The sequence below is a fragment of the Arctopsyche grandis genome, chromosome 1, assembly GCF_051622035.1.
Source record: "Arctopsyche grandis isolate Sample6627 chromosome 1, ASM5162203v2, whole genome shotgun sequence".
Classification (NCBI taxonomy): Eukaryota; Metazoa; Arthropoda; class Insecta; order Trichoptera; family Hydropsychidae; genus Arctopsyche; species Arctopsyche grandis.
Window position 1 is genome coordinate 28,871,833 of NC_135355.1, and position 16,175 is coordinate 28,888,007.

The 16,175-nt window shown below is 34.6% G+C and overlaps 1 protein-coding gene across 1 annotated transcript in view; it reads right to left on the reverse strand.

The window, feature by feature from the left end:
- milt (trafficking kinesin-binding protein milt) overlaps nucleotides 1-15,393 on the reverse strand; it is a 94,318-nt gene extending 78,925 nt beyond the window's left edge. The window contains exons 1-3 of the mRNA XM_077427938.1: nucleotides 15,188-15,393; nucleotides 10,738-10,817; nucleotides 8,820-8,920 (exon numbers count right to left, since the gene is read on the reverse strand). The gene's annotated coding sequence lies outside the window, so the exon portion shown is untranslated. The remainder of the gene's footprint in view (nucleotides 1-8,819; nucleotides 8,921-10,737; nucleotides 10,818-15,187) is intronic.
- Nucleotides 15,394-16,175: the final 782 nt, after the last annotated feature.

Here is a 16,175-nt window from a genome sequence, read left to right on the forward strand (position 1 = left end):
TTATCTCACTACACATTGTATTATACATACATTACGCTGATATGTTAAAATATTCCACAGTAAAATATTTCAATGAAACTTTGTGTAAACTTGGTTGACCTAAAAACTGAAGATTCCGTCAAAACATGCATCTCAGTATTTTTAGAAGAACTAGGGACGAGCCCTGCATATTTTTTGGGGACATTCGTCAGCTCAAAATACTAAATACATATTTGATTTCGCGAAGTGTGTAAATTCTATACCTATTATTCGATAAAAACTTTTGAAATAGGCGATAGACATTTTGATAAAGAACAAAATGTAAAACTAAAGCAGATAGTGACATGGTAGTTTCATCAATGTCAAATACAATTCTAGAGGCAATTGATATTGCCAAATAAAAAAAAAACTGAATAAACAAAGTAAGTATATAAATATGTAAGTAGCACGAGAAATTGAATGTATGTATGTATGTAGGTGCATAACATTAAACTAAATAAAGTTTCAAATAAAAGGTTTTAAAGAAAACAAAACACTTTTATTACCTCAACATGAAAACGATTCTGACTCAAAATTTCAAAAATGACGAAAATGCACTCTGGATTCCGAGATGTATGTTCTCGGGAAAAGGGAACGAAATAGTGTGTCACGAGAAGTGAACAACGGGTTCATCGTCTTCGATGGTGTGCGTTTTCAGCGGGTTCAGTATATCTCAAACTGTACTTGGGAACGATCACTATGATACTGAATATAATTTATCTATATCAAAGTGTTGGCAAAACAAAAAGAGAAGATAGCCGTGTGAAATTGCTGTGATGAGAACTGTGCGCAATTTCCCACAATAACAATTTTGGGAGAAACTACGCTTGATATTATTCAAATAAATATCATAACTAGAGGTAGGATAGTCACAGTGCTATCCATTGTTCGGCAAACCTTTAACAATGCATTTACAACCTTTGGACAATACACGGCCCCCTCAGGCTCCGGTGACTAATCATAATATAATCATGTAAATTTTGTTACTAATTAATAAAAATTATAAAAATACAAATTTGTTTTTACGGCATCGGGCATCTATTGTTCGTTTCGACTTTCAACGAAGAAAAAATGTGCGAACTATTCTACGAAGAGTGAGCGTAAAAATGGACTACTGAATTGTAAATAATTCTACAAAAAATCCCAACTATGTGCATACATGATTAATAGATATTACCCGCAGCAACATATTATACAGGTTCGGTGATTTTTGCGTATACTAATATTGCCAATAGTCATTCCAGGATTATTACGTATACGAATATTGCCAATAGTCATTCCAGACAATGATTGTTCCGAAAACCGATTTATGGTAAGAACATACCCAAAAGTGCGGCGCGGGGCGTGCTTGTGATTCCCAGCTGTGATAGGCGTATCTTCATGGCATTCTTAATTTCGGATAAACAAGTTTCTCTCACATTTCTTCAAATTTGGGAAAAAACACATGCAGCGTACTAATGTATGTGCATGTTCTTGCACCTTTATGGTAAGATCACATTGAAAATGCGGCATAGAACATACTCGTGGTTTCTAGCTGTGATGGGTATATCTTCATGTCATTCTTAATTTTCGATTAACAATTTTCTCTTACATTTCTACAAATATGGGGATCACCGTTATGGATCATTGTCAAACCTATATCAATTCAAGGATAAAATATAACCGAAAACACTCTAGGGGGTTAGTTTTGCCTAGTATCGAAATGGCACAGACTAGGCGTGCTAGAGTTTTTTTTTGCATGTGCAAAAGTATCTAAAAAAAGGCGTGCCTCGTAACACTATGTGTATCTGGACCTCTAGACTATTCTACAATTAAAATGTTTACTTTCAAAATAAAATTCATTTAAAAATATTTTCTTGTCCGGAAATATCCATGGTTATGCGTGGAATAAATAATTTGTGTCTTGAAATATCGGCGTACAGAATAAGGGCGAAATCACACAGCGGTGAATGTGGCACGTGGTTTTTCTTAGATTCTTTTAAACATGCGAAAAAAATGATGCTTGCCATTCAGTGCCGTGCCGGCCAATCATGGGACGCCCGGCATGCCTCGCCCCACAATGATCTTTTGGACCTTTTTCGGTCAAATTGTATGCTTGTATTTATCCTTGCTTGACAGTGATCGATAACGGTGTATCCCATATTTGCAGAAATGTAGGAGACCACCCACGGCGAGGAGCCATGCACGCGGTATGCCATTCATCGCTGTATGTTTTCGTCCTAATCCTGTCTGCAAAACTCTCAAGTAAAAGCAAACAAAAAATTCAATACGTATATGTATGTATAATAATATAATTATTATACATTATTGCTACCTTTTGGTACTAAAAAATATTATAAAACCTGGTTGAATATTATTTTTAAAAACTAATTACATTTAAAATTCAGAAAAAAAATACAATGGTGTAGAACGAGGTGTCAAAATAAGGACTTGATAAGATGGATGTATTAACTTCTCAAGTGGAAGTCAAACATGATTGAGGCAATATTGATATAGATTGTGATGAACGGAAGTCATCATCTTGTCATTACTACTAAAGGGATCAAAAATATGTAATTCAGTCCACGTAAATTTTTCAAGTCGCATATCGATCCGATTAGGGAAAGCTGAGTAACACTTTGGAATGAGGACAGGAGTGGTGCGTGGGTGCGAAGTTTCAGAGCCACTGGAAATATGTGTGCTGGCTATTTTGACCGAATGCATTCACAAGGTAGACAAAAAGCGACCATCGTGAAAATCAAAGCACGGAGTGAATCACTTCTGTGTGAGCCGGAAACCGAGGCGCCTCTCGGAGACACGTTTCAGCTTTGGAAAATAACGAACCCGAAGCATTTCATTTCTGGAAAAAGCTAGAGTTAATGCATCCAGATTCATCTCTTTCTCTGGCTGTCAGATGAGTTTGTTTTTTGAACGCGTTGAACTGAAAATATACACACCCCCGGACAAATTAGCTGTTCGACTTCATCAACTGAACACTTTTACGAACTGTCAAACACAGTAAATGTGTGTGGTACGAAATTCACACCGATCAATACAATTTAATCGAAATCAGAAAGCAAAATATGTACATTAACATTCGAAACTTGCGTGGAAACCAATTAAAAGACAGTCATGACCATCTAATAACACGTATGTACATATGTAAACATTTTTTCATTCATTATACAATAATCTATTAGTGCAGTATAAATATATATAGCCAGCAGCATAGCTCGGTCGTTAAGCTTCTGCCTAACACCGAGAGGCGCCGGGTTCAATCCCATGAGCTGACCTCGATTGAAAATAATTTTTCCGAGTATATCTGTAGTGCTGCTGGTCAGACCTGGATACTGTGACACCAGGTCGATCGTTGCCTATCAGAGTTTGCCAATTTTCTCTGATTTCATTATTGAAACGGTTCCCGATTAAAAATAAATGGCTAAAATCCTTCCTACCAACTATGTCACCACTATTTGAGTATGATTAATGTACAATTCATATAAATCTCGTTAATTTGCGAGTTTTCAGTGTCTCGTAGTTCAGCGACTTGTATAATAAAAATGCTGTATTGTTTGTAATTGGCCAGGAAGGCGCATTGGGGTTTACCTGTAAGGCCTTCCTGGTATAAAATGTAATAAAAAATAAATTTAAAAAAATATGAGAGATAATGAGAGCCTATAATGAAAATCTTATAAGATTATAGTGTTCAAAATAATAAAGTTATAGACGTTTAAACAATTAAAATCTGACAACACGAGTGGGTGACGGAAAGGCAAACATATAAGGTTACTGACCACTTAACGTCAAGATGTCCAATATTTTTGCATTTTTAAACGTGTCTTTTACGATTATTTTTCACCGTCGAACTATAAAAACCGATTGAAATTTCCATCGTTGACCAAACCGTGCAGAATGGCAACGTTTCAAAATGATCGTCAGACTGTAGGAATTTTAGCTTAATCGTTTGCGAAGTGAAACATAGAAAAGCCTAGTAAAAAGTAATCCAATCCAATGGGTTGGAAGTTTTTCTTAAATAATACACACATTTTACGAGGAAGCGTCGGAAATCTTCATTGTCCCTGAAATTTTGATTTATGGCAATTATACGATTGGGGCGCGGACACGCAGAGTGGAATGTGGCACGCGTTTTTCTTTTAGATAGTTTTGCACATGTTAAAAACCGCTAGCACGCCTAATCTGTGCTATGGCAATCCAAGCTAAAGCTCACACCCTGAAGTGTTTTCGGTGATATTTTATCCATGACATTTTAATAATGAGGATACACCCATCACAGCTGGAGTCTACCTAGGCAATGCGTGCCGTACGATTAAGTGTGTCTGTGCCCTTACTTAATTTGAGATAGTTTGAAAAATATAATGTATACCAACAATTTACAAACAATGCAGCACATATAAGACAACATTTGAGCTGCCATATATGCTAAAGATCCATTTAAATTACAAAATAATCACTGAAAATTGTATACTTCAAAATATGGCCAAAACCGCTATACTATGGCACCCGGACTTAAATCCTTGTATTACCATAGGTTTGACAATGATCGATAATGGTGATTACCATATTTGAAGGAGAATTGTAGGATAAACTTGTAAAAACAAAAGAACCCATTTGGATTTTTCGCAACGGGAGGTCAAGAACGTGCCAGTGCGTTCGATTCAGTGTGTTTTCGCTCTTATAAACGCATGACATTTTGTTCCATCGACAATTGACAATAAACTAAACTTTTAGATACAATAAAGATTTTAGAATAACAGGAGTATACGTTATGCATATACATAGATGTGGCGTGACGACCGATCGTGTCACGGAAGCAGGGAAGTGGGGACCTGAGCGTCTGACATGTGCTCCTGATATTGAGCGCTTGAGATGGAACGGGTGGCGTCAGTGTAAGATGCGCGGGAGCGTACACTCATACACACATCCACGAAGACACACACACATTAATTGATCATTTCGACGTGGGCGAACGGCGAGTGTTAAATCAGCCACTCCACTTTTTACAATTAATACGCGCGCGCGCCTACAAATTACCTTACAATACATTTATATATTTAACATATAACTTTATTTTAATTCGTGTATCAATTCCTTTCCGGAGCTATTCGATGAAATCAACGGGACAAGACTAGTATTCAAATAGTGGTGACAAATAGTAGGTAGGATGGTTTTTCCAATTTTATGAAAAACCATTTCAACAATAAAATCAGATAAATTGACAAACTCTGATAGGAAGCAATTGAATTGGAGTCATAAATATCCAAGTCTGACTAGCAGCACTGCAGAAACACTCGAAATAAATTATTTTAAATCGAGGACTCGAACCCAGGAACCTCTCGGTGGTTAGCATTAGCGCAACTACCCAGCTATATTTCTGGGAGTGGTTCAGTTAGCTAGGCGAATGGGTTCAAATCAAGAATAAATTTTAATGAATATGCGTAGAGATGGCGGCTACAAAACAAAGACAAAACGAAAAGATATATTATTAAAAGAATTAATTCGGGTCTCGTATAACAAAGGGACTTTCAGATGGGAAACGATGATGGATGTCGTAAGACAAATAAAGAAATCCACTATACATCTTCATTTCGACGGCCAAAACTCATTTTATCGCCAACAGAACAAAAACAAACACAACGGAAAAGAGATGGAAAAATCCTCAAATATAAACGAGAAAATGTACAGGAAGTTGACAAAGAAAACACCGAAGCAACACGTGAAAAAAGGAAAAAGCGAAACGGGAAAAACACAAATTAAACCTGACAAAATAAACGATATAGTTTAATACGTGTAATATTAAAGCTATGTAGACTGAAATAGACGAACGCATTCGCAGCTTCCATTAACTAAATATACCTACACAGGATTGCATGAAACAATTTCGAATACGTAACACAAATATTCTCACCATTGAGAAGAAATCACAGGTACGAATTTGAACGACTTATCGTATCCATATTATTAAATCGCAATTTTCAACATGTCCCATTTATTGCTAGTTGCACGGATACGTACGCTGTGTCTGATTGGATGCTACGACAGAATGTGGATTATACTGATCCACCTTACATACTAGACGTGAAATTATATTGTGCTTGCTCGTGGATTAAATAAAATTGATAAGATTGAGCATACATTATTATCTTGTCTAATGTTACTTAATTCATTTACAAAATCACTCTCCATTGGTAACGCGTTTGGCATGCATAAGTTCATGTTAAATCAGACCAATTCATTAACTAAATTACCTAAATTGAATTTGGAAATACGTTCTACAGTTTTATTAATCAACGTTTTATTTATTTAGAGGTTTCGTGAGACTATATATAAAAAGATTAATCACTCTGATCTTGACGAGATTGTTTTTTATCGCAGAATTAAAAATATTAAATAAAAAAAAAACTTTGACCGTCAACTTGAGAATCACTATTGATTGTGAGAACGCAAAGCAAATTTGCTTTAAAAAAATAACTGCAACAGCGAATGCTAAAAGAGCTACGTGACTATAAACACGAATGGCTTAATCGTTCAACTGTTGCTATACCACGAATTATGACCACGAATTAAACTTTTGATTCGATACTGATATAGAAACATATCCATACTTAGTTACGGTAAAAGTGCGTAAGTGATTGGTTAATGTGAGGTTAAAGTGTGAGTACATCGATACTAAAAGGACACCGAATCAAACTGCCATTTCTGAAAAGGAGATCATTCTCAAAAATAGATGAGAACTGTATCAGGGGCTAAGCCTTGCAAAATGGCAGTTTTAAAGTATGTAGGAAATATTGACTGAACGATTAGCGAAGTGAGACGTATAAAAAGCCATTTAAAACTAACGTGCAACTTCAGGCGAAGTTTGAATACATATTGCTGCGTAAGGGTGGGTTCAGGGATCTAAACGATAGGACAAAGCCGGTTCACAGCATTTATTCTACGACTCAGAAGGTCCACATGGAACCACCGCTCACTCCAAGAGTCCCTCCTTTTAGTATGTACCTCATTTTAGACTTTTGCTCGCGGATGACCGCTATATACGTCATGCGTAAAATGCCAGTATCGACAATATCACTGTGTGAACAAAATACTTCAAGAGTGATTTACTATTTTAAAAAAATTCCTCAGGTGTCAATTGACATATTTGGTCACTTGGATAAATCTTACCATATATTTATATATGTATTTATTTATGATCGAAAACTCGATTTACAGATCGAAAGTAGAAGGCATAGGGTTAAAGACAGGTAGCCGAGAGTCCCAGCATTTCCCACAAATGGTATTCCCCACAATATCGCAATACCCTACAAACTCCACTTAACATAATTACCACGTTACAATATTGTATATACATATATTTGAGACAGTGGCGTACCGAGGAAATCTATCCATTTTTATCGCACAGCCTTACTTACGTGCGCGCGAGCAGGATACAAGTAAAGTCATACCGAGTCCCCTTGTATCCTGCTATCGCAGGCTTTGCAATAAAAACAGGGAGATTTACACAGCAAGCCACTACACTGAGATAACAAATTGTGTAGACTCAATAAACTGGAAGCAGTTAGTGGACGAATCACTGTTTCTTTGTCTAAATCAGGAAGACAAAGTTGAAGAATTCCTATGTTTCCTAAGAAAAAAGTCTATCTTATTTTTCTAATAATATAGTTTTAATTGTGATTAAAACACATCTACATATACGAATCGAAATTGTAACAATGAAAACAAATTTTCGATTATATGTCGAGCATACCATTGCGTGTTGCCTTGTCAAATACAACACCACTTTTAAATCTTCTTATTCAAGATAAACTATAAATCTTCACAATAGCATATGTATGAACATACTTCTTTTTTTAATTTAAAACCTTTATTTCAATTTATGCATTTAAAACTTAATTCTAAGAGGGTTTCTGTGGCTTGTAACGAATTGGCAAAGTCCATAGAACAAAGAAAGGTTAAGAATATCTGGTCAAAGGGAAGGGATGAGTCGACTGGGAGGAGGTGGCCAATCTATTCGCATATCAATCGATCAATAATACGTACGAAGTGATAAAATTTATCAACCAATTGATGTAGCGATAACCAACTGGCAAGTGATGGAAACTCACAGATTTTTTCCCAATATTCAAATCCGGAATCAGCTCTGCGGCAACATGCAGAGGCAACATACAAGCCAGCTTGGCACCACTTAGGACGAAATACTGGAACCGCTTGTCGTCCACGCTGGGAACCGACACTTCCTTGTTATTGCGACACATCCTGCGAAAGCACGTTCTGGTCTCGCTGAAACTCCTGGATAGCATAGCTCTAGGTGACTTCCCAATACCAGATCGCAGTGCTGCGACAGTCCATAATAGGCAACAAACAACAACACTGAACTCGCGACTGACGTAAGCAGAGTCTGAATACGAACTGGTTTTTTGGCGAGAAGAAACGAACGTTCTTATGCGATGCGAGAACGGGTTAACAAAAAAAAAATGAAAATAAACCGTAAAAAATACAAGAAAACGAGAGGAGGATAAGTAAAGTTGCGTCAGAGTGCAGCAAAGAGCGCGTTTTGCAAAGTGAAGTTGCAACGAAAGCAGACGGATAGTGTCTGACTGATAAAAGATATCATGATATCAAGTGGGCTGATAAGTCAACAAGTATACATAGTACGTACATACATATATACGTGCACCGACAGATAAGTCTCTGGTGAGTTAATATTTAAAGAATATATTTTACATCGCCAAATTCATCACTTATTTTTAATATAAACATGCTTTTCATATTACATAGATGTATATAAATAGTTTCATACGTACATTAAACTTCCTTCTTCGTACAATTGGCCGACTTAATAATGGAAAAAAATCGAGTTAACCAATTATATCTGACCCCCAAACTACGAGGATATAACGTGTACCTAATGAGAAAAATAATAAACATTAATTTTGAAATTATAAATTTAATGCACGTCTGATTAAAAAAAACGTATTGTTAGTGCGAGGACATTTTTCAAATTTTTACGCAACGATTCGAAATCGCTTTAAGATATTATATTTACGTCATCAACGATAAAATTGAATCAGAGGCTAATATTTCCATAATCTAAAAAAAACCCAACATAAGTAACTGTTGATAATTAGAAAGTTTGAAAAATAAGCTAGAAATTATAAATTCAGTGTTAAATACCAAGATTGAAAAAACTATATGTAAATTGCACATAAATTCGTCAACACATAATGAGCCTGTATTTCATTAAAACTTTTGAACTATGTATTCGGTTTGCAAAATTGAATAAGTACACCAATATTTATTATTTATATTCGATATATTGGGGGGTTGGTGGCCTCATGTTGAGGGCTTTAAGGGTCGAATTCTTTGACTTTTAAAGCGGGCTTTAAATTAGACTAACATATAACTAAAGGGCGGATTGGAAGCATGCTTTTTCCAGGAATCAGGGCGTTTTGGGTCTATTTACAAAGCAAGAGTGCAAAAAAACAGGTTCATAAAATTTAACAAAGCACAGCGAACAATTAACAACGCTTCCTATCCGCCCTTTACTTATAACCGATGACGCTTAATTTCGCAACAAATCAGCTTCATCTAGACCAGGGCTTCTCAAATTTATTCACCCCAAATTAAATACATAAATAAAGGTGATTATTTTTTAGATAACAATAAGATTATACACCCATCCCCCGATTTACGTGGTTTACTTATAACGTGGCTAAGCAAAATGTTTTTTTTTTAATATGCATATTTAGCAACCCTGACAAGAGGGGGGTATCTAGGGCCCGGGTCATATTTTAAAAAATTATAGCGAATTTCACGCCAAAAACTAATTATTAATCAACCCGAAAAAAAACTTGCACTAATTTAAAACATAAATAAAATTGTCTTACGCATGTGTATGTGTTACAGTGAAAGCATATTTCAAGTGAAAATATATTTTCACTAATTGAAGCAGTGAAAATGTATCAAACACTGAATGAATTTACATGGTTTAACTCTATAAATGTATCCCTAATAACCCAATCTTAAATTAATAGGGCCAACCCTTACTTAACCTAACCTATCCTAACCCTTAAATAATACCAACCCTAACAATATAATATTAAATGAATAAAACCAACCCTGAAAATGTAACTGGTTATGATTTCACTGAAAATATATTTTCACTTGAAATATAATATCACTGTGACATATATACATATCAGTGGCGCGCCGTGGAAATTTCTCTGTTTCTATTAAACAGCTTTATTTATATTTGCGTGAGTAGGATAAAGAGGATGCTGTGACGTCATCATACCGCATCCTCTTGTGTCCTGCTCGCACACACGTAAGTAAGCCTGTGCGACGAAAATAGGGAGAATTTGACCGCACGCCACTGATACATATAAACCAATGAAAGATTTGAAAATTTACGACTGTAACATGTACATTGACTAAATTGAAATTAATTGATCTCCAAGATCGCCAGTTAGGGAGCCACGCCTACTACTTTGGGAAGCACCGATTCTTAGGCAAGAAAAATATTTATTTCCGGCGTTTTCCGCTTTTCATATCATAATGATGTATCCGTTAATTTATTACTCAATAAATAAACAGTTCAAAAGTTATTAACGAAAACAGCGCTTTACGATGCCCAAACCCATCTACGTAAAAACGAACATTAAAATATGAAAATTATAAAAGTGCAAAATATTTCACAAAATTGAATAATTAAATTATACTCACTTTTAACAATGCTAAGTGTTTGCCGCTGTATCAGCAACGAGTCTAATCCGGTTGAAACGCATTTGTACCATCAGTGCCAGCTGAAAAACGGAAATGAAATTATAAAACGAGTCGCTTTAACGAAAACGCATCATAAAACTGAAATAAACATAAATTTCCGGCGAAAAGTGCACATTAGTAATCTAATAGCACTCGTACAGCAAATTCGTAAGCGGGAAACAGAACTGAATCACTCTTCCATACGAGTGGAAAAATTAAGCTATTTTTACGAACATCGAGTACACATGACAGAGTACGACGATCAATATTCTACTAAAGAGACCCAACCCTGTCTGAATACGGTTATGTCCAATTTATTGCGACTTTTGTAATTGGACGGATTTCTGCAAGAAATACGTAACCCAAATAACACACATATTTTTCTACGTTTACTTTTTATTAAACAAAATAACTGGTCAAAACATGAGGTCTAATTACATATAATCAAATATCGGCGTTGGATCGATGCTTTTCGTACAAAAAATGGTTATCAATTTCTTAGACCAAAACCTCTCTTGTTTTAAACACTAATGGAGCGGTCTATCGTTACATGAAAAGCATCCGTCCAACGCCGATCTTTGGTTATAATATTTTATCCTTTTACAGAGCTGTGTTAAATCGACGTTTATTTAAAAGTTGAAAGCTTCTTACTGTATGTATAATATTTACTCATACATACAAATTCTTTTCAAACAGATTGGTTTCAGTTCGGAATAGTCTTCCCAATGATATTGTAATTTCTGACAACCTTAATACTTTTAAAAATAAGCTGTATTTCTTAAACTTAAAGGATTTCGGTAATTCTTCTTTCCCAATATCTTATTTCTGTTTCTTGTTTACTTTTTTTTCTCTCTTATTTATATATATATATATATATATATATATATATATATATATATATATATATATATATATATATATATATATATATATATATATATATATATATATATTTAATATTGTCATTTTGAATGTATTTTACTTTTTTCTCATGTAATTTACAAACATGTATAAATTGATATAATATGTATAAATCAAACCCCTTGGGTCTAACGGCTTCCCCGCCTCTCCCAAGTATGTTAAATAATTAATTAAAAAAATTCATACATATGTAGAAAATCACGACCGAGTTTATAACGAGGTTTAATAAGAAAATAAAGCTGATTTTTTTTTAATTTAAATGGTTTTTCGATGAATTTTATTGAATTTAAAATACTATAAAAAATTACCGTTCAACCCCCTCCCTCAGATATAATGGGTGCGCCACTGCCCTTATACTCTTCAAACTTTGTACTCATTACCTTGCTTTCATATGGTTTCTATGCATTTTTTTTCAATAATTTATTTTAATTATTATCTAGAAGTGAATCAGATTAAAAATCAATATCTAAATTCATCGAATTGATCCGAAACAATTACAACCGAACACTATCGTTTTGTATTTAATGCGAATAAATCAAATCATTTTTTTTATAATATAGGTACATACATATTATCTAAAAAAAATTAACCTTGAAATTTAGATTAGAAGGTGAAAAAAATACAGCGCAATTCAATTTTTCAATTTGAATATATGCACATATAAACATAAATTTTTCATCGGTGAGATTAATACATAAAGTTTAAAGACCTCTGGGGGAGGTCGATCCGCGCGTGAGACCTTTAACCTTTTCGTGTGTGATTTCGTTGAGTGTTACAGATGCTGAATTCTTATCAAAAGCGAAAATACAATAGTAATACAAAATCACAGAAAAAGATTTTGCTTTAAACCGACAAAAGGATTCTTCAGCAGACCTGAATTCTGTGAATGAACGAATCACGACAATCGCTTTGTGCGCCATTCATTGGGGTTGAGGTCACAATTATACGAATTAATGTGAGTTTAACAGGTATGTACATACATACATATATGCTACATATTCTTATTTAAAATAATATATTGTCACAATTATCGATGATTTTACAACACATATAGGACTCGAACATACATACAAATTAAAAATATACAGACCGAAGATAAATTTATGAAATAAAATATACAAAAAAGGATGCTACATAATAAAAGATGATACATGAGACACATAATAAAAGATGATACATGAGACACATAATAAAAGTGGAAAACAATATATACATATGTACGTATTATATTGTAAATCGTAATCGTATAGTCGACGAAATTGCAGCGATCAAAAAATAGTTCAATTCAATATGGTTTTGATCCATACAATATGCAATACATAGATATTCACTCAAAGAAGTATGAAACGCTGTTTGCTCGGCATAACGAGGAGATATCGGGCGAAAGCACACTGAGTGGTACGTGGTGCGTGTTTTTTAAACATGCGAAAAAAACGCAGCACCCCTAGTCTACATATATACATGGTACACAGTCCTAAAAATCATCCCCTGGAGTGTTTTCGGTGATATTTTAACCTTGCTTGACAGTGATCGATAATGGTAAATCCCATATTTGAAGAAATGTAGGAGAAACATATGCACGTGTAACTACACCCGAATTCGGTTTGGGGAACACCCACTGTCACAGTGTGGTGCAAATGACGTGACGTTCCGTACTATTCAGTGTGTTTTCGTCCATAAGAAATTAAGTGCGTGGGTGAGAAGTGTGAACAGGGTAGTGGATATAGTGGAGAGTGAAGATATCGAAATGGCAATGGGCGGGTCATGTAGCTAGAAGAATTGACGAAAAATGGACAAAATAAGTGCTTGAATGTTACCCGAGATTGTAAAATAGTGCAAGGAAGGCTACAGGGGAGATGGGAGCGTGTTGGAGAAGCCTTCATCCAGCAGTGGATGGTGAATGATGATGAATTGAGAGAGACGGTATAGCTGATGAACCCGAAGGGTTTGTCAATAATAATAACAAAAAATATATGTATAACAAAATAAGATAAAAACAAGAATTAAAATTAAAAGTAGAAGAAATAAAATTTAAAAAATACAATATGAGTAAACCGAAAAAAATGAACTACAAATATCTATTTAATTTTTAGGAAATCGTCATTTAGGAAAGTTGTGTATTATATGTAGATGAAAACGGAAATGACAATGGGCGGGTCACGTAGCTAGAGGAAAGGACGGCATATCGACAAAAGAAGCGCTAGAATGTTACCCGAAAGAGTGTAAGAGTGTAAGGAAGGAAGGCTACAGATGGGAAATTAAATAAAAAAAAATTTGGGATGAGATGGATGAGGATGATTGTTGGAGAAGCCTTCATCCAGCAGTGGATGGCGAATGGCTGTAAATGATGATGCCATATATATATGTATGTAGATATTATGAATACATAATTAAACTATGTACATAAATATGATAATGCATAAACAAAATACCTGATATGTAAATGATATCATAAATAATCTTAAATTTTAATGTATTAATAATTCAAAATAAATTTTATTATTTTACTTCATTATTATATCACCGATGCATTATTTTGCTATTTAAAAATAATAATAATAAATATTATGTCATAGTATTAGCCTATACTGGTTTAATTTTAAACCAAATAAGAATTTTTATTTTTTAATTGTTTTATTCTTAGAATTGGTAACCAATGGTGAAAAACGATAAGCGAACATTGATAATATAAGTACATATATACCAGAACTACTCAACAATTATGCTGTAAAAATTTAATAAAAAATAGAAAATAAATTGAAAATATATATTTGCCATTGTGAAAATCATGAAACGTAAATTTTTAACTCTCAAAGCAACAGAATAATCTCAAACGAAAAATGTTACTCAATATACGTATGTATGTAATTTTATACACTCACTGCAAATTTTCTCGTCCATTGAAATGTATCAATAAATTACATTATAGGCGTAACATTTTCATCTAGCGATAATATTATATAATATAAAAAATAAGTGGATGAATCGCAACTTCAATAAGTATAAATAATTGCAAAATCGTTATTCGGAGCGATGATGTCATACGCAGATCAACGTTCAAGAGTAAAAGAAAATCCACAAAAAATATTTCCAAACACGTACGATTCATTCACTCGCGGCAACGTTCACAGTGTTCGATTAATCCACGAATGACAGATTTCGAAATTGTCAAATTTTGAAAAAAAAATCGAAATTCTGCATACAACACGACAATTTGGATTTATTTTGAGTTTTTATTTACAAATAACACTTATAAAGATCGGCTATCTTCAGCACCGTTGCGTAGCGTAACGTGAAAGGTATCTTTCAGCAAAATCAATACATAACCTAACCGCTATAGACACATACACCCAGACACACTGCGACGGGCAATTTGGCACGCATTCGCACCGGTGACACTTTCGATTGTCGCGTGCGATTTTTGGCAGGAAGAATGTCAAGTTGTTGACAGATATCGGTGCATCTTGACGTGAACGTGAAGTGAACTGACCGGGCGTGAAGGGGAGGTCGATTTGTCGGTGAGGGGCGGAGGAGTCGGGGCGCAGGCTCTGGTCGCGGGGATTGAGGGGGGCGCAAGCGGCGTGGCGGAGTCCCCTCATGCGGCTCCAAATAAAACGACAACTGAGCCAGACGACGAGCGCACGGCACGTGTCAAACCGACACCACTATGACAGAGCGGGCTGCCCCGCAACGACTGGACAGTTTGTAAACATTTTGGTCCAAACGGTCCACATTATGGCTAGCGCGCTATAACCGACAATTCTGTCAATATTCAAATTTTAACTGGATTGTTGATACTCGTTTGATATTTCAACGCCTCTATGATATTCCTCAGATAGTGATATAAGAAATGTGAAGGAAAACCAATGTTGTAGTCTATTATTATTTAATTTTATAAATTTGCTTTGACATTTATGAAATCGTAATGATCTACTTTCAATTAACTTTAGATTGCTTCATAAAGTTTCGCCGACAAATACTATAAAGAATCTTCTTTTGAAACTGCTTCTTATGTATTCCGAATGATTTTGTAAGGATATAGTACGACTTGTACCATATGAAACTAGGTCGATGATATTTCCCTCATCGAACTTAATTCTTACAAATGACATCATCGCGTCCTGTTCTCGTTCACTTAGCCGTGGCTGAAATACTTCGTCCAGCTTACCCATAAATGCACGCTGACTATATAATAAAAAAAATGGCTAGAAAAGTTGGTGTATTATGTAGATTAAGAAATATTTTAAGTAAAAAAAGTAAAATTTTAGTGTTTAATTCAATTGTCTTGCCACATGTGGTTTATTGTGCCACTGTGCTTAATTTGTTTAGTGGCCAAGATTTAGAAAAAATGCAAAAAATACAGAATAAAGCTATGAGAGCTATTTTGAATGTGAGTAGATTTAAGAGTATTGGAAGTATGTTAGATGAATTAGGATGGATGAGTATTAGAATTAGTCTAAATATTAGTACATTGTCTT